This window comes from Neofelis nebulosa, chromosome 1 (genome assembly GCF_028018385.1).
Source record: "Neofelis nebulosa isolate mNeoNeb1 chromosome 1, mNeoNeb1.pri, whole genome shotgun sequence".
Classification (NCBI taxonomy): Eukaryota; Metazoa; Chordata; class Mammalia; order Carnivora; family Felidae; genus Neofelis; species Neofelis nebulosa.
The window spans coordinates 159610963-159632461 of record NC_080782.1 but is presented as its reverse complement, the minus strand read 5'-3'; positions in this window follow the sequence as shown (position 1 = coordinate 159632461).

Genomic DNA, 21499 nt, shown 5'->3' with positions numbered 1-21499 from the left:
CGGAAGGTGGGGGGCGTGAAGTGCTTGGCCAGGTGCCTCAGTCACCTGCGTGGGGGTTGTGTGGGCTGTGCTAAGTCACATCGCCCCACTGCACGTCAGTTTCTCCATCCACGAAGTGGGGAGATGACGCTGCATCCGTCTCCAGTAGCGGTTGTCCGCGCCACCAAGAGTGAAGCCTCCTGTAAACTGTGGACTTGGGGTGAAAACCTCATGTCAGTGTAGGTCCATGGATTAGCAAATGCAGCACAGAGAGGGCTGGGGAGGTGAGAGCCGGGGAGGTTATGCGTGGGGCGGGGGCATGACGGAGAATATGCGATATCTCTACTGTCTGCTCAGCGTTTCTGGGAACCTAAAACTGCTTTAAAGAATGAAAATCTGTTTTAAAACATTGTGACAGGACGCTACGAGTTATTTCTGTGCGAGCATCTGTTGTCAACGTAGTATTTTTCGCGCCATCGTCCGTTCATTTATTTACTCATTTACACATTCTATACGTGGGTTTTCATCACCGCGGACCCAGACACATGAAATGTGCCGCCTCCTGGGGTCAGCTCACAGCTGGGCAGAGCAGTCCCGTGGGCTCTCGTGGGCTCTGCTCCCTCCGTGGTGGCACATCCAGGGCCAGGCCGGGAGTCACAGCACCGCAGAGCTGCAGCCTGGGAGTGAGGTGGGGTCAGCGGGAGGGGCAGCAGGCTGGGAGGTGGGTTGGGAGCCTGTGGGAGGGCAGAGGAAGTGCCCCATTGAGACGCCTGGACCATGACAAAGATTTTATGCCCGAAAAGACTTGAGCGATTTGCATTTTAGAAAGCGCTTTTCTGGCTGTTGAGGGTAGGCAAGCTTAGTATGGGTGCCAGTCTGGGTGGGACTGGAGAGCTGGGGCCGAGGCTGTCCCAGGCTCCCAGACGGCCGCAAGCCTGGCCCTGGCCAGCAGGGTGGGCCGGAGGCAGCGAGGCCTGCACAGTGGGCATCTTCCTCCTCTCTGCCCACACTCTGTTCCAGCGCCAGCCTCCCCAGCCTGTGCCTCCCGCCCGGCACTCCCGGGGCATCCCTGGGGCCTGGCCCAGCCCTGTCTGCTGCAGCCTGCCACAGAGAACTGCTTTGAGTCCGTTTTGCACATATGGAAATAACTAGAGGCCTCTGTATTTAATTTGGCTCAGCCAGGAAGATTTTTGGCTGTGTGTGTGTGTGTGTGTGTGTGTATATTCTGAAAAATCTTTCCGAGTGAGCCCCAGGGGTTGGAAGCTCTGGTCGTCTTTATGCAGTAAAAAGTCAAAACCAACAAGGACTACCCTGGCTTAGCTGGGGGTGAGGGTCTGGCAGAGTATATGGAAAATAGCTATATAGAGAGAAAAGGAAGAGGGCAATGCCATACACAGATGAGATCATAGTCAGGGAAGCTGTTTTGTAAACTTTATTGCTTGAGACCAGGTAAGCAGTGGGAAGGATGCAGGGAAAAGGGCTTCTGAAAGTATAAAGCTCTGTACAGATCCACAAGAGACATTTCTGGTTTCCCAAGCAGGAAGTGCTTAGTTTGGTGCTTGGCTGGAGGACACTTATCCTGAATCCCTCTTTTTGGCCTTGACAATCCCAGCAAAAGACTCTCTACTGAGCCCTTCTTCTCTGATCAGCAGTGGGAGCACAGCAGAGACAGCCCCACATGCCTACACAGGGGTTTGTAGCTGGCAAAGTGTGTCCCCTCTTGATCCCCCCATTTCTGTTGGGCAAGAAGGGCAGGAATGATCCCCACTGCAAAGATGAGACAACCAGAAGCCCAGAGAGGTGAGGTCACTCAGCCCGGAAGTGGGAACTTGGTCTCAACATGGTCTGATCTCACCGATCTTCCCCATACTCTCTGTGGGTGCTTCTGGAGCCAGGAGGGCATTGTTCCAAATACAGAGACAGGCAGAGGAGGCGGCCGAGGGTGGGCAGAGCAGAGCTTCCAATCCCAGGAGACCACCTGAGAGTCCAGTTTGAGAATAGACACCAGGTTACCACAGGGCTTTGCTTTTCTTTTCTTTCTTTTCTTTTTTTTTCTTTTTAATGTTTATTTATTTTTGAGACAGTGAGAGACAGAGCATGAACGGGAGAGGGACAGAGAGAGAGAGGGAGACACAGAATCTGAAGCAGGCTCCAGGCTCCGAGCTGTCAGCACAGAGCCAGACACGGGGCTCGAATCCACGGACCCTGGGATCATGACCTGAGCTGAAGTCGGACGCTTAACCAACTGAGCCCCCCAGGTGCCCCATCAGAGGGCTTTTCAAATGATATCTTGACCATATGGAACTGAGAAATGAGGGCATCTGGGAAATTGAGGCTTGGTGGCTATGATGGCCACGTGGTTTTGGATCAGAACCAGTGTGGTGGCATTACATTGGTAAGGTCTTGTAAAAGTTAAATAGAGGATGCAGCAGAGCGGAAGGCCCTGACGTTCCCACTAGCCGTGCAGAGCTGTGGGAAGTCTTGGATCCTGCCCCTCGGGACTTGGTGTTCTAAATCAGGTTCCCTGGGAATGGCTGAGCCCGGGTCCGCAGATCAGACTGCTGCTCTTTGAGATGGGTCCTCTGTGAGCATGGCAGCAGGCAAGAAGGTGACCAATGGGGGAGGAACAGGCCGAGTATGGCGAGCAACAGGGAGGGGTGAGGACTAGGGCGGAGGAAGAGCATGCCCCATCTGGGTGTGGCTACCCCTGCTCTGTCTGTCATCAGGCAGGACCCTGGGCCCAGTATGGCCAGATCCTCAACCGTTTCTCTCCCCAAGAAAAGTCAGAAGCCTGGATTTGCATTTGAAGGAGAAAAAATACCTTCTAGATGTCAAGTGTGGTGATTTATTATAGCTTTGGAGGGTTTTTTGTTTGTTTCTTTTTTAAATACTCTTTAGGCCCAGGGCTGCTGACCTGGAGCTCTGTGTTGAGACCCCGTGAGCCATGAGCAGAGAGACCCTCTGGCTTTCAGGGAGCTCTGTGAGGTCTACAGTGTCTGTATGGGGGAGGGGGGCATCAGGCCTCCCACCCAGCTTTGCCCCGGGGGCAAGGCTCAGGGTCCCGGATGGGCCTCACCCTGCCTTGGCCTGGCCCAGATAGCACTGGGGAGAATAAAGGGCTTTTTCACAGCCTCTCTGTGGAAAGGCTGCCCATCCTGGGCTTGACTGCAGAACTGGTGTTGAAGCCTGATTATTCTCCTGGTTTAGGCCTATCCCCAGCTTAATGCTCCGGACTCCAGGATGTAGGGTGAGATCCCAGGCAGGTTGAAAACCAACTGCTCTGGGACTAATGGCGATGCCACTAGGACTAGCCCCTCACCGAGCAGAGGCCCTGGCTGGGCTTGACTGCAGGGTGTTTGCGTCGGCCCCGGGCGCCTGCCCTCGTGCAGAGTTTCATGGCTGCCCTCTGCCAGCTGGCTTTCAGCCTAAGTAAAAGGGCACGTTCACCAACTTGTGGAGTGAGACTCTGTTTCTGCTTCCTGTCTGAGGCCCCGCCAGAGCTGGCCTGGCCTCACAGCCTTCCCAGGATTGTGGGAGATGGGCACAGGGCAGAGGTAGGCCCAGGGGAACTGAGCCAGGGGTCCCCAAGGAGTGGGACCGCATGAGGCCCCTGTCCCCCTGTGACTCAGGCCTGGAGAGCAGTGTTCTGGGTGCAGACCACATATCTGTATCTCGGAGAAACATTCTGCAGCCGTTTAATATTTCTGAGGCCCAGCTGCAGGGTGAGGGAGTGAGTCCCGTCTCGGCTGTGCAGTGTGTCAGTGACCCAGCTAAGCCTCGCTCCCCTCCAGGCCTCGGTGCCCCTGCTTGCAAACCAGAGAGGAGTGAGCCCTGCCCTGGGTTCACAGGGAGTGAACAAGGGGGCCCAGCTGAAATGCCAGGGGACAGTGTGATTAGGGGATGCCGCCCAAGGGTCTTAGAAGGAAATGAGAGGGGTTTGGTCCCGTGGCTCTTGGTCCAGGGGAGAAGGTCAGACGAGGTGCGGTTGTGGGAGGGTGCACCTGGCATAGAGCTCTCTGTGTTTGTTGAATGGACAGATGAGTGATGCTGCCTTCCTGGTTCGTGTGGCTCCTTAGTCATCAGTAGCATCCATCACTCATCCATCCATCCATCCATCCACAAATACTAACTGAGCACCTGCTTGTGCTAAGCCCTGTTCACAGCACTGGGGATGCCTGATCCAGAAACAGAAGCAGCACAGGCAGCCACACCTCCACCCTTCTGGAGTCAGCTTTCTCACAGCAAGAGACAGACTTACAGAACAAATGAAAAAAGATAGTGAGGTGTGCTATGAAGAGACCCAAGAGCTCGACATGACCGAGACAGTGGAGGTGGCACTTGTAGATCTAGAACCCCTTTTCCTTCCCTCCTGCCTGGGTGACCCCTTCCCCCCCACATTTGCCATGCTCTGAGCTCCAGGGGACCCCCTGGGCAGGCACCCATGCACCATGCGGGGCCTCCCCTGGCCTTGCATTGGGCTCAGTGTTTATGAACAACCAAGACCCTCATCCTGATGGGAGCCCCCAGGATCATAAACATTCAAGGGATATCTGATCGCAGGTTCCGAGGGCTGCCCTCCCGCCCGTCCCTGTCTCCAGGACCCTGAATTCCCATCTCCAAAGCCCATTCTGGTCCTCCGGGTTATTTTAATGGGACTGACTCACAAGCAGAGGACTGGGACAGTCCAGCCCATCTCCAGCAGGCTGGAGACAGATGTTCTTTATGTTTAGAAGTGAGGCCTGGGCTGGGGAGACTGGAGCCACCACTTCCCCAGGGCCAGAAAGACGACCTTGGAACACATGTTGACAGGACAGGGTGAGGGCCTGGCTGCATGCGCTGGCTTCACAGGACAGCAGACTTATTTCTTCCCTCTGGCTGTGCGCTGACGAGAACAACTCTGAACTGAGGAAGGGGGCTGCCAAGGCCTCTCCTGGATAATTCCCTCTAATTAGGCAGGGTATTGGCTGTCTGCAGGGCTCCTTGCCAGGGCGCCATTCACCTGACTCCATCACATTGCCTCGAAGTGGTGGCCGTCCCCCCACCCCAGGCAAGTGGGAAATCGAAGCTCAGGAAAGCTGGGGTTGGAGATTCTCCCTGTCACTCATGTTGTCACCACATTAGGATGGAGGCAGACCTTGCAGAGCTGTGCAGGGCGCTCAGGACCAGAGGGCAAGGAGCAAGAGCTGGCTGCCACCGCCACGCCCCCGCCAGCTTGGGCGTCCTGCCAAACGGCCCCTTTCCTGCTATGCTCTAGAGGTCCGAGAAGACCCGACCATTCCTAAGCGCTGCCTACATATCCCTGTGGCGCCTGCCCATCCCGCCGGGAGCTGCTGACAAGCAGGGAAATGCTGGATGCTGGTTCAGTAAGCATAGCTCTAAAAATAGCCTCTGCTTTGAGAAGCTTATTGTCCAGAGCTGTATATTTTTATATGTATACGGAAAGTTACTCCTGGAGGTCTCGGTGCCGGGTAATGAGAGATAATGCTATAGCCTGGGAGGTAGATCTGGGCCAGACCTTGTCTCGGCCTCCGCAGGGCTGGCCTAAGGGTAGGGAGTCAGCAGGCCGGGGCTTGGTTGTGGCTCTCTTCCCTGAGATAAGGGGGCAGTCAGCAGAGAGGCAGCTGGGCACCCATGTAGGGTTTCTTTAGAAGCAGCTGTTGTGGGCTCAGGGTCCACCTGAGAGGTCTGTGGGCCCACTTCCTGCAATGTGGCACAGGCTTAGAGTGAACCCCCCATTTTCTCTTGGCTGAGACCTGAAGTTGGCCATGCCTTAGCCCCAGCCTGCTGGTGGGAGGGGTCAGGCCCCCTCAGCAGTCCTCTGACACCCCTCCCTGCCCCTCAGGGAGCAGGGAGACCCTCAGAGGATGGGCCCTACCTGGCTGCATCCCCCCCTACCAGCTCAAATCTCAGGGACCCCAGACCCATGCCTAACCCTAACCCTAAGCCTAACCCTAACCCCTAACCCTAACCCCTAACCCTAACCCTGACCCTACCCCGATACCAGAACCCTCCACCGAAACCTAAGCCAGCGTCGAACCCTATCCCTCCACTAGACCCGCCCATCGCATGGGCCGTCACTTCAGACTTCGAGGGAGATCACAAGTCCGGAGTCGCTTCGGCCCTGGCAAACTCCATGGACCAAACCCTAATCCTAGCTACGGCTCTCTCCCCATGGGGACCCAACAGAAAAGTCTGACAACACCACGCGCCTAGGGTCCAGAAGCGGTGCAGGATCACTCGGCAGGGAACCTGGAAGCTCACCATGTCGTTTCCCAGGCCCGGCTGCAGCTGCCTGAGAGGATTCCTGAGGCCTCCCCGACCAGGGTCCCATCGACTTGTGTGGCCTTGGCGGCCAAAGACTGATCCTGACCGGCACCCTCCCTTGTGCCCTCAACTGAGCCCTCGGGGAGACCACTGTCCTGCTGTGGGTTCAGCACCTGGATCCTCCTGTATGTACATATCTATATATCAATATATCTATATATCTATATCTATCTCTATATACATATGGATTATGTTTATTCATTGGAGAGAGACAGAGTGCAAGTGGGGAAGAGTGAAAGAGAGAGGGGCACACAGAATCTGAAGCAGTCTCCAAGCTCTCAGCTGGCAACACAATGCCTGACCTTGGGCTCGAACTCACGTACTGCAAGATTGTGACCTGAGCTGAAGCCAGATGCTTAACCAACTGAGCCTCCCAGATGCCCCAAGAATGGACCTCTTTCTTTGGCCACATACAGAAATATGAACTCATAAGATATGAAATAGCAAAAGCAGTCAAAATGGCAGAGTAGTAGGGGGACCCTGGACTTGCCTTCTCCCTTGTACACAGTACACAGCTACATCAACTACAAATCATTTTGAACATCTAGGAAACAGATCTGAGAATTAAGAAAACAATGTACAGAATTTGAGTGAGAGACGTGGCAGGCATTCTGTGTGGAGACATCAATTGGGGGTGAGAAAACCTCAGTGTCAAAGAGGGGATAGAACTCTTTTTGCAGAGAGGAGAAAGACAGAGGGGGAGAGAGAGTACTGCATTGGGTTCACTTAATCAAAGCACTCCTCCCAAATAATTTAACTTGGGAATTGGGAGGAATTTAATATTGCACATTTTTGCAAACATTGGAGCTCAAATTATGAGATTTCATAAGTGTGTGTCATTTTCCAGAATCAAACCTGGTGGGATGTGATGCTCCTGGGGTTGGGGCAGAGGCACAGAGCGGAAAGCATGCCGTGGGGAAATCCTGGTTTGCACTGGCAGAGAATGTTCCCCCTCCTGGAGTACATTTGGAAGAGGGTTTATAGTCTCTCAAGAACAAAAGACCCCCTGGTACCTTTGAGCAACTGTTCAACAGCAAGGACAGAGTCCCACACAGTGGGTACATAACCTGGTCACAGATTTCCCTGTGCTTTACCATAAACTCCAGGCCCTTGCTCGGGCATGCAAGTGTTTTTCCGGCACAGAAGGGCACCAGCTGTAGTGGTGAGAGGCTCTCCTCCAGAGGAGGGGATTGGGTCCACAGCTTGCTGAGTCCTGTCAGGTTTGGAGCTTTTAATACCAGCCACGCACCAGAGATAAAACACAGGAGAGCTGTGATGCCAGGCATGTCCATGTCCCAGGCAGAGAGGAGTTGAGGGCAGAGATATGACGGAAACCTGAGGCCTAGAAGAGGAGGTTTCTTTTCCGTTAGGGATCCCTGAACAACAGTGGCTGTGAGATCTCCCACCTGGGACAGAAGAGCAAGGTGATGGCATCTTCACTCTTCAGCCACTGCCCACTTGCAAGGTCAGAGTTGAGAGAGCAATGCAACACCCCTAGTGGAGGCTGGGGCTGCTTATATCAGCCACCTTCTACTCACCCACCACCCCCCTGCCGTGCGGGGTCTCTTCACCAGGACAGTTCTGCCAGCAGACATTTCCCCCAGGGAGCCAACACAGTCCTTCCTGTCATGGATGCACCAAGTCTTCTGATCACAAAGTGCTCCAAATTATCAGCTCTAGTGTGGTGGAAATAGCACCAGCGTTTTTCTTTTTTTTTATTTTTTTCTTTTCTTCTTTTCTTTTCTTTTCTTTCTTTCCTTTCCTTTCCTTTTCCCTTTCCCTCTTCCCTTCCCTTCCGTTCCCTTCTCTTCCCTTCCCTTCCTTTCCTTTCAATTACTTTCCTTCCTTTTTTTCTTTTCCTTTGAGATGCAGCAAAGTTAGTCCTAAGAAGAAAATACACTGCAATCCACTCCTATCTCAAGGAACAAGAAAACTCAGTAGAACAGCTCAATGAATCGAAGAGCCTTTTTTCTTTATGAAAAGAAAAATTGATAATGGCATAGCTAGACTTCTCAAAAAGAATAGAGTGGTCCCAAATAAATGAAATGTCAAATGAAAAATAACAGACCACAATCAACACCACAGAAATATAATCAATTATTATAGAGTAGTATGAAAAATGATATGCCAACAGTCTGGACAACCTAGAGGAAGTGGACAAAATCATAGACACCCACACCCTACAACAACTCAAAATGGGAAGTAATAGAAAATTTTTACAGACCCATCACTAGCAAATAAATTGAATCAATTATAAAAAAATATCCTAAAAAAATAAGAGTCCTGGTCCAGTTGGCTTACCAGGGGAATTCTACCAGACATTTAAAGCAGATTTAATATTGCTTCTCTGAGAAGGATAGGATCCAAAAAAGTAGAAACGGAAGGAAACCTTCTGGACTCATTCTATAAAGTGAGCATTACCTTGATTCTTAAACCAGACAGAGACCTCACAAAAAAGGAGAATTACTGACCAATATCCATGATGAACATGGATGCAAAAATTCTCAAGAGGATAATATCAAATCGATATCAATAGTACACAAAAATTATTCACCGTTATCAAGTGGCATTCATTCCTAGGCTGTAGGACTGCTTCAAAATTACAAAATTAATCAAGTGAAACAACACATTAATAGAAGAAAAGATAAGAACCATATGACTCTGTCAATAGATGCACAAATGGCATTTTTCAGAATACAGCATCCTTGATTTTTTTAATTTTTAATTTTTAAAATTTTATTTTTAATATACTTTATTGTCAAATTGGTTTCCTTTCAACACCCACTGCTCATCCCAACAGGTGCCCTCTTCAATGCCTATCACCCACTTTCCCTCTCCCCACCCCCCCATAAACCCTCAGTTTGTTCTCTGTATTTAAGAGTCTCTTAAGGTTTGCTACCTTCTCTCTGTTTACAATTTTCCCCTTCCCCTCCCCCATGGTCTTCTGTTAAGTTTCTCAGGATCCACATAGGAGTGAAAACATATGGTATCTGTCTTTCTCTGACTGACTTATTTCACTTAGCATCATTTTTTAACAAAAATCCTCAAGAAATTCTAGATAGAAGGAACATACCTTAACATGACAAAAACCATATATGAAAAGCCCACAACTAATATCATCCTCAATAGGGGAACAGTGAGAGCTTTCCCCCTGAGATCAGGAACACTACAGGGAGGTCCACTCTCACCACTGTTGTTTAACATAGTGTAGGTAGTCCTAGGCTCCCTCAGCAATCAGACAACAAAATGAAATAAAAGACATCCAAATTGGCAAAGAAGAGGTCAAACTTTCATTTTTCTTAGATGACATGATACTCTACATAGAAAACCTGAACGACTCCACCAAAAAGCTTCTAGAACTAATACATGAATTCAGCTAAGTGGCAGGGTACAAAATCATTGTACAGCAATCGGTTGCATTTCAATACACCAATAATGAAACAACAGAAAGAGAACTCAAGAAATTGATCCCATTTACAATTGCATCAAGAAACATAAAGGACCTAAGAATAAATGCAACAAAGATGTAACGACCTGTGTGCTGAAAACAATAGAAAACTTATGAAGGAAATTGAAGAAGATCCAAAGAAATAAAAAAAAAAATTCCATGCTCATGGATGGAAGAACAAATATTGTTAAAATATCAATACTACTCAAAGCAATCTATAAATTCAATGCAATCCTAATTAAAATTGCACCAGAATTCTTCTCAAAGCTAGAACAACCCTAAAATTTGTATGGCACTACACATGAATCCAAATAGCCAAAGTAACATTGAAAAAGAAAACCAAAGCATGAGACATCACAATTCTGGACTTGAGCTTCTACTAAAAGCTGTAATCAACACGACAGTATGTACTGGCACAAAAACAGACACATAAAGCAATGGAATAGAATAGATAATCTACAATTGGACCCACAAATATATGGCCAAGTAATCTTTGACAAAGTAGGAAAAAGTATCCACTGGATAAAAGACAGTCTCTTTAGCAAATGGTGCTAGGAGAGCTAGGTAGCAACATGCAGAATGAAACTGGACCAATTTCTTACACCATATACAAAAACAAACTCAAAAGGAATGAAAGACCTAAAAGGGAGGCAGGAAACCATCAAAACTGTAGACTAGAAAACAGGCAACAACCTCTCTGATGTCGGTCACAGAAACTTCTTACTTGACATGTCTCTGAAGGCAAGGGAAATAAAAGCAGAAATGAACTATTGGGACCTCGTCCAGAGAAAAAGCTTCTTCACTACAAAGGAAACAATCAACAAAACTAAAAGGCATGGGAATGGCATGGAATGGGAGAAGATATTTTCAAATGACATATTAGACAATAGGTTAGTATGCAACATCTATACAGAACTTACCAAACTCAACACCCCAAAACAAATAATCCAGTGAAGAGATGGGCAGAATTCACAAATAGGAACTTTTCAAAGGAAGACATCCAGATGGCCTACAGACACATGAAAAGATGCTCAACATCAGTCATCATCAGGGAACTACAAATCAAAACCACACTGAGCTACGATCTCACACCAGCCAGAGTGGCTAAAATTAAAGACTTAGGAAACAACAGATGTTGGTGAGGATGTGGAGAAATAGGAACCCTCTTGCACTGTTCGTGGGAATGCAAACTGGTGTAGCTGCTCTGGAAAACAGTGTGGAGGGTCCTCAAAAAATTAAAAACAGAACTACCTATGACCCAGCAATAGCACTGCTAGGAATTTATCCAAAGGATACAGGAGTGCTGATTCAAGGGCAATGTACCCCAATGTTTATAGCAACACTTTCAACAATAGCCAAATTATGGAAATAGCCCAAATGCCTACCAACTGATGAATGGATAAAGAAAAAGTGGTTTGTATAAACGATAGAATACTACTTGGCAATGAGAAAGAATGAAATCCTGCCATTTGCAACAATGTGGATGAAATTAGAGGGTATTATGCTAAGTGAAATAAGTCAAGCAGACAAAGACAGACATCATATGTTTTCACTCATATGTGGAATTTGAGAAATTTAACAGAAGACCATGGGACAAGGGAAGGGGAACATATAGTTTCAAACAGAGAGGGAAGCAAACCATAAGAGACTCTTAAATATAGAGTAAAAACTGAGGCTTGATGGGGAGGAGAGTTCCCTTGATGGGGACTCCCCTTGATGGGGAGGAGAGTCAGGGAGAGAGGAAAATATGTGATGGGCATTGAGGAGGGCACTTATTGGGATGAGCATTTGGTGTTGTATGTAAGCAGTGAGTCACAGGAATATATCCCCAAAACTAGGAGCACATTGAATACATTGTATGTTAGCTAAATTGACAATATGTTTTAATAAAAATATAAAAAATAGAATAAAATGAAATTATAAGTCTCCTAAAATAAATAAAGAACAGGAGTAAACTAGACATTGACATTAACAATTAATAAATGACTCTTGGGATGCAATGAAAATAAAACCAGAGATGAACAATTGTGACTGTATCAAAATAAACATTGTGCACAACTAAAACCACATGCACACGTTCACACACACACACACACACACACCCAGCAATTTAACAAAAGGACCACATCCAAATGGGAGAAGATATTGGCAAAAATTATTTCAAAAACACGGGTTAATAATCAAAATATACAAAGATCTTATACAACTCAACTCTAACACACTCACACACACAGAAACACACACACACACACACACACAAACACACACACACAGAGTAATTTAAACAATGGGCAGATGACCTGAATATTTTACAAAGAAGACATCCACAACCAAAAAATAAAATGAAAAGTTAATGAAATGAGATGAAATGAGATGAAATGAAATGAAAAGAAATGAAATGAAAAGAAATGAAATGAAAAATTGCTCAGCATGAGTGTTTGTCCAGAAAATGCAAGTGAATAGCACAATGAGATATCACCTCAGGCCTGTTTTAATGACTAAAATAATTGTAAGAAATAATAAATATTGACAAGGATATGGAAAAAAGTGTATAAATTATCATACACTGTTGGCAGCAATGTAAATTGGTTCCACCACAATAAAAAACAGTATGGAGTTTTCAAAAAAAGAAGAGTACGAATACAAAGTGATCTAGTCATTCCACCATGAGTATTTATACAATAAAACGAAAACCTAATTCTAATATATGTGAATATTTTGTTTATTACAGAATTATTTATAGCCAAGACATGGAAGGAAACCAAGTGCCCATCCAAATATGAATGAATAAAAATGTCGTATATGTACAGTGGAATATTAGTCAGCTATAAAAAATAATGATATCCTGCCATTTGCAACAACATGAATGGACCTTCAGGGTATCATGTATTGTGAAATACATCAGAGAAAGACAAATAGCATATTAGTTAATTATATTAAATTTAACACAAAACATACAAACAAAAAATGAACAGAAAATAATGAACCAAATAGGGGCACCTGGGTGGCTCAGTCAGTTGAATGTCTGACTTAGGCTCAGGTCATGATCTTGTTGCTCATGGGTTGGAGCCCTGCATCTGGATCTGTGCTGACAGCTCAGAGCCTGGAGCCTGCTTCAGATTCTATGTCTCCTCTCTCTGCTCCTCCTGTCTCTCTGCTCATGCTCTGTCTCTCTCTTTCAAAAGTAAATGAACTTAAAAAAATTAAAAAAAAAAAATTAAACCAAACAGACTTATAAATAGAACAAAATGGTGGCTGCCACATAAGTGGTGATGGTAGGATTTGTGAAGGAGACAAAGGGGATTAAGAGATACAAACTTCAAGTTATACTATAAATGTCACGGGGATTTAAAAAGTACAGCATAGGGAATATAATTAATGATATTGTAATAAAACTGTATGATTAAAGATGGTGACTACATTTATATTAGTGAGAATAAAACAATGAAAAGAATTTTTAAATCAATATGTTGTGAACCTGACACTAATAAAGCATTGTATGTAATAAATTTAATAATAATAGTAAAATTACCATCCAACAATCCCTTAGAAGTGAGACAGCAGATTTTACATTAGAAACTTTAATACAAGAGGGGAACGGAATAATAAGTGGAAAATCCTAGGAGAAAGAAAACTACCAAACAAGAATATCATTACCAGAATAATTGTCCATCAAACATAGGACAAAATTGTCCTTTAAACAAAGAGATATCACAATTGCCCTCGTTAAACAAAATTTGATGCAATGTATCACCACTAGGTTTAAAGATGGGATAAAAGCAATAGTTGTAATTGAAATAAATGGACAGGGAAAAAAAAAAGATCTTATTAAAGTAGAAATATCACTGATTATAATAAATATATAGATAAATAGAATATTGGAATAGTTTTATGGTGGTGGGTAAATCAATTATAATACTAGTAAACGAGAAAATGAGCAAATGTACTGGGAATAATAATAACTACAAAATCTTTAATATATACACAACATAAGAAATAAATTGTGGTATCAGAACTTAAATAATGTGGATTGATAGTAGTGCACAGCATTTTAATGACATTGATGGTATCTTGTTACCAGATTAAAGACACATTTATGTCTATAATAGTTTTATATCGTATTTCAACACAGTAATAGCAGATACACAAAGGTTAAAGAGAAAAAAATCAAATTGTATCACCAAAGATGATCAAACCACTAAGAAAGACAGGAGGAACATAGTTAGGAACAAGAGAACTACAAAATATAAAGAAAATTGTTAATAAAATGAAAATAATAAGTTCTTACATTTGAGTAGTTTCTTTAAATGTAAATGGAGAATTATGCCAATCAATGCAGACATATAGATTGTTCAATGAAAAAGAAACAAAAGCAAACTAAAAAACATGTTATTTGCAGGAAACATCTTTGATTTATAAACACATAAATCTTAAAGTGAAGGTACAGAAATAGATATTTTCTGCAAATGTTTACAACAGGGGTAGTAAAACACAGGGGGAGTCAGCTATGCTTAAAATATACAGGAAGTCAATATTTGCCACAAGAGAAAACAAGTTCATTACATAATGACTAAAGGTTTGAATCAATAGCATGATACAACAGTTATAAATACATGTGTCCCCAACACCTGAATATTTAAAGCCAATATTGATACATCTGCAGGGAGAAATAGACAGCAACATCATAGATAATAGACTTCAAGAACCCACTTGTTATAATTGGTATATCATCCAGAGAGACTATATATAATAATCGTTTTAAAAACCAGACTTGAAAAAGATATAAACCAAATGTGTGAATCAATTCCATACAGAACGTTCTACCCAACAACAGCAAAATACATCTTCCTATCAAGCACACTTAAATAAAACATTGCCTACATTGGATCACATACTAGGTCACAAAGCAAATATAAAGAGATTTAAAGGGAATGTGGTTATCCCAAGGATCTTTTATGAAAAAAAATGAAAAATGATAGCGATAACTTAAGGAAAAGAGAAAATTCAAAATTATATGAAGATTAAGCAGCACACTGTTGAACAAACACGAGGGTAAAATAAAATAACATAAGAAAATTTGTCTCCAGACCATGAAGAAAAAAAAAGTTAAAACACAACATACTAAAGCCTATGAGATTCAACATAAAAAAGTAGTAAAGATGGAAAACGCCTACATTAAAAAAAAACATTTTAATAAATAAGATGCCTACATCTCACAACATTTGAAAAAGAGGAAACTGAGGTCAAAGTTGGCAGAAGGAATTAACATGGTGTATATCATAAATATCAAATAGAGAATGACAAATTTAAAAAGTAAAATCAATCCAATTAACAGATCTGTTTTTTTCTTGGAAATATAAACAGCTTCAGTTTTGTTTTGTTTTGTTTTCCTGGAGTGAGACAGAGAGTGAAAGAAAGGATAAATGCAAGGAGGAAGGGAAGGAAGGAGAGCTATAATAACAGATTATTATAACTACATGTCAAAAATGTATACAATTTAGATAAAGATAATAATTCCTATAAACACAAAATCTACCAAGATTGAGTTGAAAGGAAGTTGAAAGTTTGAACAACCCAATAATAATCAATGAACCAATATCAAATATCTTTCAATAAACCAAACCCAAAACTAGATATATTCCAGGATAATTCTATTAAATAATTTTAAAAATACTTAATTGTGGGAGATGCAGGAGAGAAGCATCAAAGGAAAAGACTTCAAAAGGGAAGGGCTGGAGAAGGTGCAAGGCCTTAGGACATGTTTACATAGCTGAACTTGGCTGTGGCTCCTAAGGAATGCCTAGAGACATTAACATCCTCCAGGGCCAGATCCTCCTTCACACCTGACCCTTCCTAGTGTTATAGAAACCAATTAACTCAAAATTCAACGTGAAAAGCTAAACCGCTAGACTGATTAACACACTTGCTTAGCTGACTTTATGCACGTAGTCTTTAGCAATTATCCTAATAAAGAGAAACTCCATTCTGGAGTCAGGGCCTCATTCTGACTCCAGTACGAGGACCTTCCCTTAACTGCATATTGTTTGCGGACTCATTTTTTGAAACTCCAGCCACACTCCCTGCAACACTTAACATTGACTCTTTCTCAACTCTTCCAAAATGATAAAGAGGAACATTTCTGAGCTCATTTTATGTGGCCTTATTACACTGATACCAAAGCAAGAAAATTACACTACAAACTAGGAAAGCTACATGTCAATACCCTGATGAACATAGATGCAGATATTCTTTTTCTTTATGTTTTTTTTTTCTTAATTTATTTTTGAGAGAGAGAGAACACAACTTGGGAAGTGCCATAGAGAAAGAGAGAGACACAGAATTTGAAGAAGGCTCCAGGCTCTGAGCTATCAGCACAGAGCCCTATACGGGGCTCAAACCCATGAACCCTGAGATCATGACCTGAGCTGAGGTCAGATGCTTAACCGACTAAGACACCAAGGAACTCATAGATGCAGAAATGATTACCAGGGATATTAATGATAAAATAGGCATGTAAAACACTCTGTATTGGCTCAGACCAATGATCCATTCAGAGCAGGATTCGGTCACTGAAAATGACACCAAGTATATTAAAGGAAGGACATTACCGTCTTTTGTGATCTCAATCTCCAAAGGTTAGGGTTAGTACCCTAAACACCCTAATTTCCTCCTAGTAGCCGATTACGGCTCCATAAAATATAAACTTGCCTAAATGATTCTTCAACCAATTTGTATTTTCTGACAGTGTCACCTCGGAGGGTAATGCATTCTGTGTGTTTACCACCCGCTCACTGTAGTAAGTAATAATAATACCCCTTTTCCTTTCTCCCAAATTAAGTCTCTCCTTCAAGCTTCAAAGGATGCCCCTCATTTCTAATATTCCAAGATGTTGCGAACAAATCTATGTTCATTTAATTAGAACGTCTCTTGGCCTTCACCTCTTTAAAGAGGGCTGAACCTACCGTTACATTAAAAATTGCCTCTATTTGTTGTTGATGCTTGATGACCTCTTCAGATGCTTTCTTGGCTCTGTTTCTTGCTGGCAGTGCTCCTTTAACACCAACCTTCTTCCTCCTCCTCTTCCTCCTCCTCCCCTTCCTCCTCCACTTCTTCCCCCTTCTATCAGATACAGCTTTTGAGTGTCTCATTGCCTTGGTCTCATCTGCCTCTAAGACCCTCAGCTGCTTGCTTCCACCTCAACAGCCTCTGTGACTGATGAATTGATCCTATCCAGCATGGCCCTAACCAACGACCACCTGGGAGGGACAGACCTTCCCCCTTGGCTGGGGACATACGACCAGGACAATCAGCCATACCCCTTGAGTCTTGGCATCACCTGCAACTTCAGGATCAGATGTAGCACCACGCTTTAGGGTTGCAGACCTGACTTGCTGAGTCGCCACTGCAGGAGCCAGTTCATGCAATCCAGAAGCACAGGGGAGTAAGCTTCGACGCAGACCTTGACCAAGAGGAGAAAGGAGAAGGGAAGGAGCCAGGCAGATAGATGATCTGTCCTTCCCCATTCCACAAACTATTCCAAGGTGTGGTAGAGCCCTATCCACAGATATATGCCCACATTTGGCAGGTACCAAGTCACCTGCTATGTCTTCTTGCTGGTGTCATGAAGCAAAGGCCATCATCCTAATGCATCACCACGTAACTCTTCTTGTCCTTCCTGCTCACTGCCCTGCCTCTTTTGTGCTCCATGCCTTGCCAACAATCATCAAAACTTACCCCTTAGGTCCCAATTTCTAGGGAATCTGGGCTAAGGTAAGCATCAAGAATACCATTAGGGGCGCCTGGGTGGCTCAGTCAGTTAAGCGTCGACTTCGGCTCAGATCATGATCTCACAGCTTGTGAGTTCGAGCCCCCGCCTTGGGCTCTGTGCTGACAGCTCAGAGCGTGGAGGCTGCTGCAGATTCTGTGTCTCCCTTTCTCTCTGCCCCTCCCCTACTCATTCTCTGTCTGTCTGTGTGTGTGTGTGTGTCTCAAAAATAAATAACATTTTTTAAAAAATTTAAAAGAAGAATACCATTAAAGGTTTATTAAGGACCTAATGATACCAGAAAGAAAAAGACAATATGACTGGAGATTCAAGGTATAAATGGAAAAAGGTAAATAACATTTTGAAGCTAACATATGCTCCATGCCAAATAAATAACATAAATAACAAGCAACAAAGGCATGAAGAGGGGTAAACAATCATGGGAACCATCAGACAAATTTTGTGCAGGCAGGCCATAATCATCTGAGTGGCAAAGAATGAAACTTTAATTTTTTACAAAAGTTATCTTTCAACTCCCTCGTCTAATCTTCTGCAATATTTCTGAAATTTATTTCTATTGGCTTGACATTCCTGTATGTGGAAGCCTTTAATGTCGATTGCACACTAAAGAAATTTCATTATGGCCTCTCTCTTCTATAAAAATATTAAAATGTTAAATGGAAAATTTTGAAGTAGTGGTTTCTAGAAGATCCCTCGGTTAATGCTCTTTATTCCGAGAAGCACCCATTTATCGCTTTCCTTGACATCTAGGCCAGTTCTTCACCCATGTCACCGTATTTTCTCCTGTTCTTCCCACACCCAGTACCTTCTCCACAACTGAACAGCTTCAGCACGTCTGACCCGCCGTGTCTGGCTCTGAAACCCAATATCCTAACCACTAGGCTATTCTTCCACTTTGGCTGTGGTTTTGTAGCCTTTCAATGACTCTCTCTCAATAAGTGCTCCGCCCATTTCTTGCAATAGAAGGGTGATATGCCGGCCCGGGGTCCCTTCTGCATTTCCTTAGGCATTTCTGACAGCTACACAGGCCTTCCTGTGAATCAGGTTACTTCTAGAGGCGCCATCGGACACATCTGGCCCATGGTTTTACAATTTCACTCTCAAGTTCTTTCAAAACTGTTGGATGGATGGCATCCCATTTTGATGATTTATTTAAACGGTTTGTCAGGTCAACCACATTCTGTACGCATATGATTCAAAACATAAATGCCTGCTGTCGATGTAATTTTTCATGTCAACTTATGCACCACCAGAAAATGACCTTTATTCCAGAAAGATGCAATTTCTTTACAAATAGTGACTCGCAATGCCCCTGTGAAGCAATCATCAGGTTCCGATAAAAAAAAAAAAAAAAAAAGATAATAATACAAATGTTAAGTTTCAAATGAAGAGCAAAAACGTACAGAGGCCTTCATCATTTCTTAGTTACGATCCTACCTGGGATTTAAGATTATTCACATAAGCTCTTGTCATTAGATGAATTCAAGCAAAAAATACATTTCTGAAGAGGAGTCATAACTTGGAAGTACCGTATGAAAAAAGAAAATAAGCAAGCTTCCATTTCACTCTTTGCACAACTACTGGAGAGATTCTTTCTTACCTGTGTAGGCTATACTCACCCCGAATCTTACTACGACAAGAAGGATTCTATGCCCGGAACTGGCCTTTCTATGGTGAATTCAGAGACAGCGAACCACATTTAAGGTCTGCTTAATTTGATCAAAATTCCCAAAGTCTAACATTATTAGCAAGTTAAAATGTTTACCTTCAGATTCTCCACACGTTGTTTTCAAAAGTCAAACAAGTAACTTTTGAAAAAGCCCATAATGAAAAAAATATTCTTCCCCTTAGTTTGGGGGGCTCATGGTACCATTGCTATTTTTGAAGTTGTACATGCCTGTCTGTGCACATATGCACCAAATACAAGATCTATAAGCAACTCCCAAACTGAAGTCTAGAAGAAACATCTGTGATAAAATGACTATTCCCTTCTGTGATTTCAACTGTGTGTTTATACTCCTTGGGTATTAGACAAGACTCTAAAGGACTAATTCCCCGTGGGAGCACCTGAGAGAAAGAGTTGGTTTATGTCATAGACTGGATTAAAGAGAAAAAAGTAGGTTCAACTAGCAACCCGACCCAGCAAAGTCTGGATCAGCCACTGGCCTTAGGGCATGGCAATCACTTATCTCCACTCTATGATATGAGGTTTGGAATTTCTTATCAACATGAAATAGGAATATGATAACTAGTCAAAAAAAGAAGTATGCTTTTAAGATTAGAGAATCGGCCTCTGATTGTCAAAGGTGCAGACGTGCTCCAAGAAAGATGGTGCCATTACTAGGATTACTCAGGCTTTAAGCCCAGGTCAATGTGCTCAACTAGACCAGTAGATGAAGACGCCAGGTTTCATCAAATGGTGAGATCAGATTCATCTCACTGGGGAAGCACAGTGACGAATCAGCTTCAGACAATGTAAAAAATGCTGAAGGTGTAAGAGCTGTGCAATCACTGAGTTCCTAGAACAAGGTGATGTGAATTCCAAGAAATTCATATCCTGGGTGTTAAGGACCAGACATGAATGGCCGAGATAATGATAGCGTCAAGGTCAAAGTAAAATCAGTTTAAGGATAGGAGAATGGGTTAGGGAGGTGGGGCATGCAGAAAAGAGGCTCCAGAACAGCCGTTGTAGGACCGGAGGAACCCAGTGACGAGGAAGCAGGATGTAAGATCTATGCCACTGTCAGATCTAGAAGCACTGCCAACCCAAATCTTCTGCAGCCTGGGAGTCAGAATGTCTCTGCAAAATGTGCACCTGAGGAAAAAGCGAAGTAAAGACAAGAACAGGAAAATTATGAGAACCTAACAACACCAACAAAGCACCTCCCGTTTCTGGAACCCTAAGAAGGTGCTAGAGGCCATGCTCTATTCTCTTCTTTGTGTATTCTGTCTTTTTAAAAAAATGTTCATTTATTTATTTTGAGACAGAATGAGCTTCTGCACGTGTACAGGGAAGGGCGGAAAGAGAGAGAGAGACCCAAGCAGGCTCTGCCCTGACATCAATCTCACAAACAATGACATCACGACCTGAGCCAAAACCAAGAGCCGGACACACTCAACCAACTGAGCCACCCAGGCGCCCAGGCGCATTCTGTCTTTTAACGTTAACAAGAGTCCTACAATGTGAGTGCTATTCTCTGCATTTCACAAATGAGGAAACAGACTTTGCAAAAGTTAATGAACAAGGTCACAGAGTTTGTGACTAGACAACCTTATTCATGGCTAAATCCTACTCTGTAACTTGATCTACTTTTTCAAATTCACTTGATCTTTCTTTTCTGTTGTTTATTCCTGTTGAAGTTCCTTTTTCAAAGCAGTGATCTTACCTCGTTTAACAGAGAGGATGAGGGATAAACCTTGCCCAGTGTTGGACAGGGTGGTTTATGTAACCCTGGTTATAAGGCTAGGGACATCCCTCCAGAGTACTTGGCGGGCACACCCTCCCGTCCCAGCCCTACGGCATGCTAATAAGGAGATTTGTAATGAACAGCTTAAAAGCAAAAAGAGTGCTTGTCCCCAGGAAGATGACTGAGTGGCAGAGAAAGTGGCAAGGCACCCACATAATGCTGACACTCCTGAAATCGTCCCTGCAGTTCTTACTTTCTAATGATTTAGGACCAGGGAAATATCGTGTGTCATCTCCCCACTTAGATGCATACTCTGCAGGTCACCGGATACTGCTCTGTCACTAGCACTGAGATCCCTGAGCTGGAAGCTGGTTTTCTGCTTCCGCCAGAGTCAGCCTGGGTGAGGGCCACGCCCTTCAGGTAAGGCTCCAAAACCCCAAGATGTAGCTCATTAGGGACTCTAGCTCGTTAAGGCCCATCACACACTGTCAAGGGTAATTAAATCAGGGATTAGTGTCACCCAGAGAGTTTGGCGTGAGCCTTGTCCACATTAAA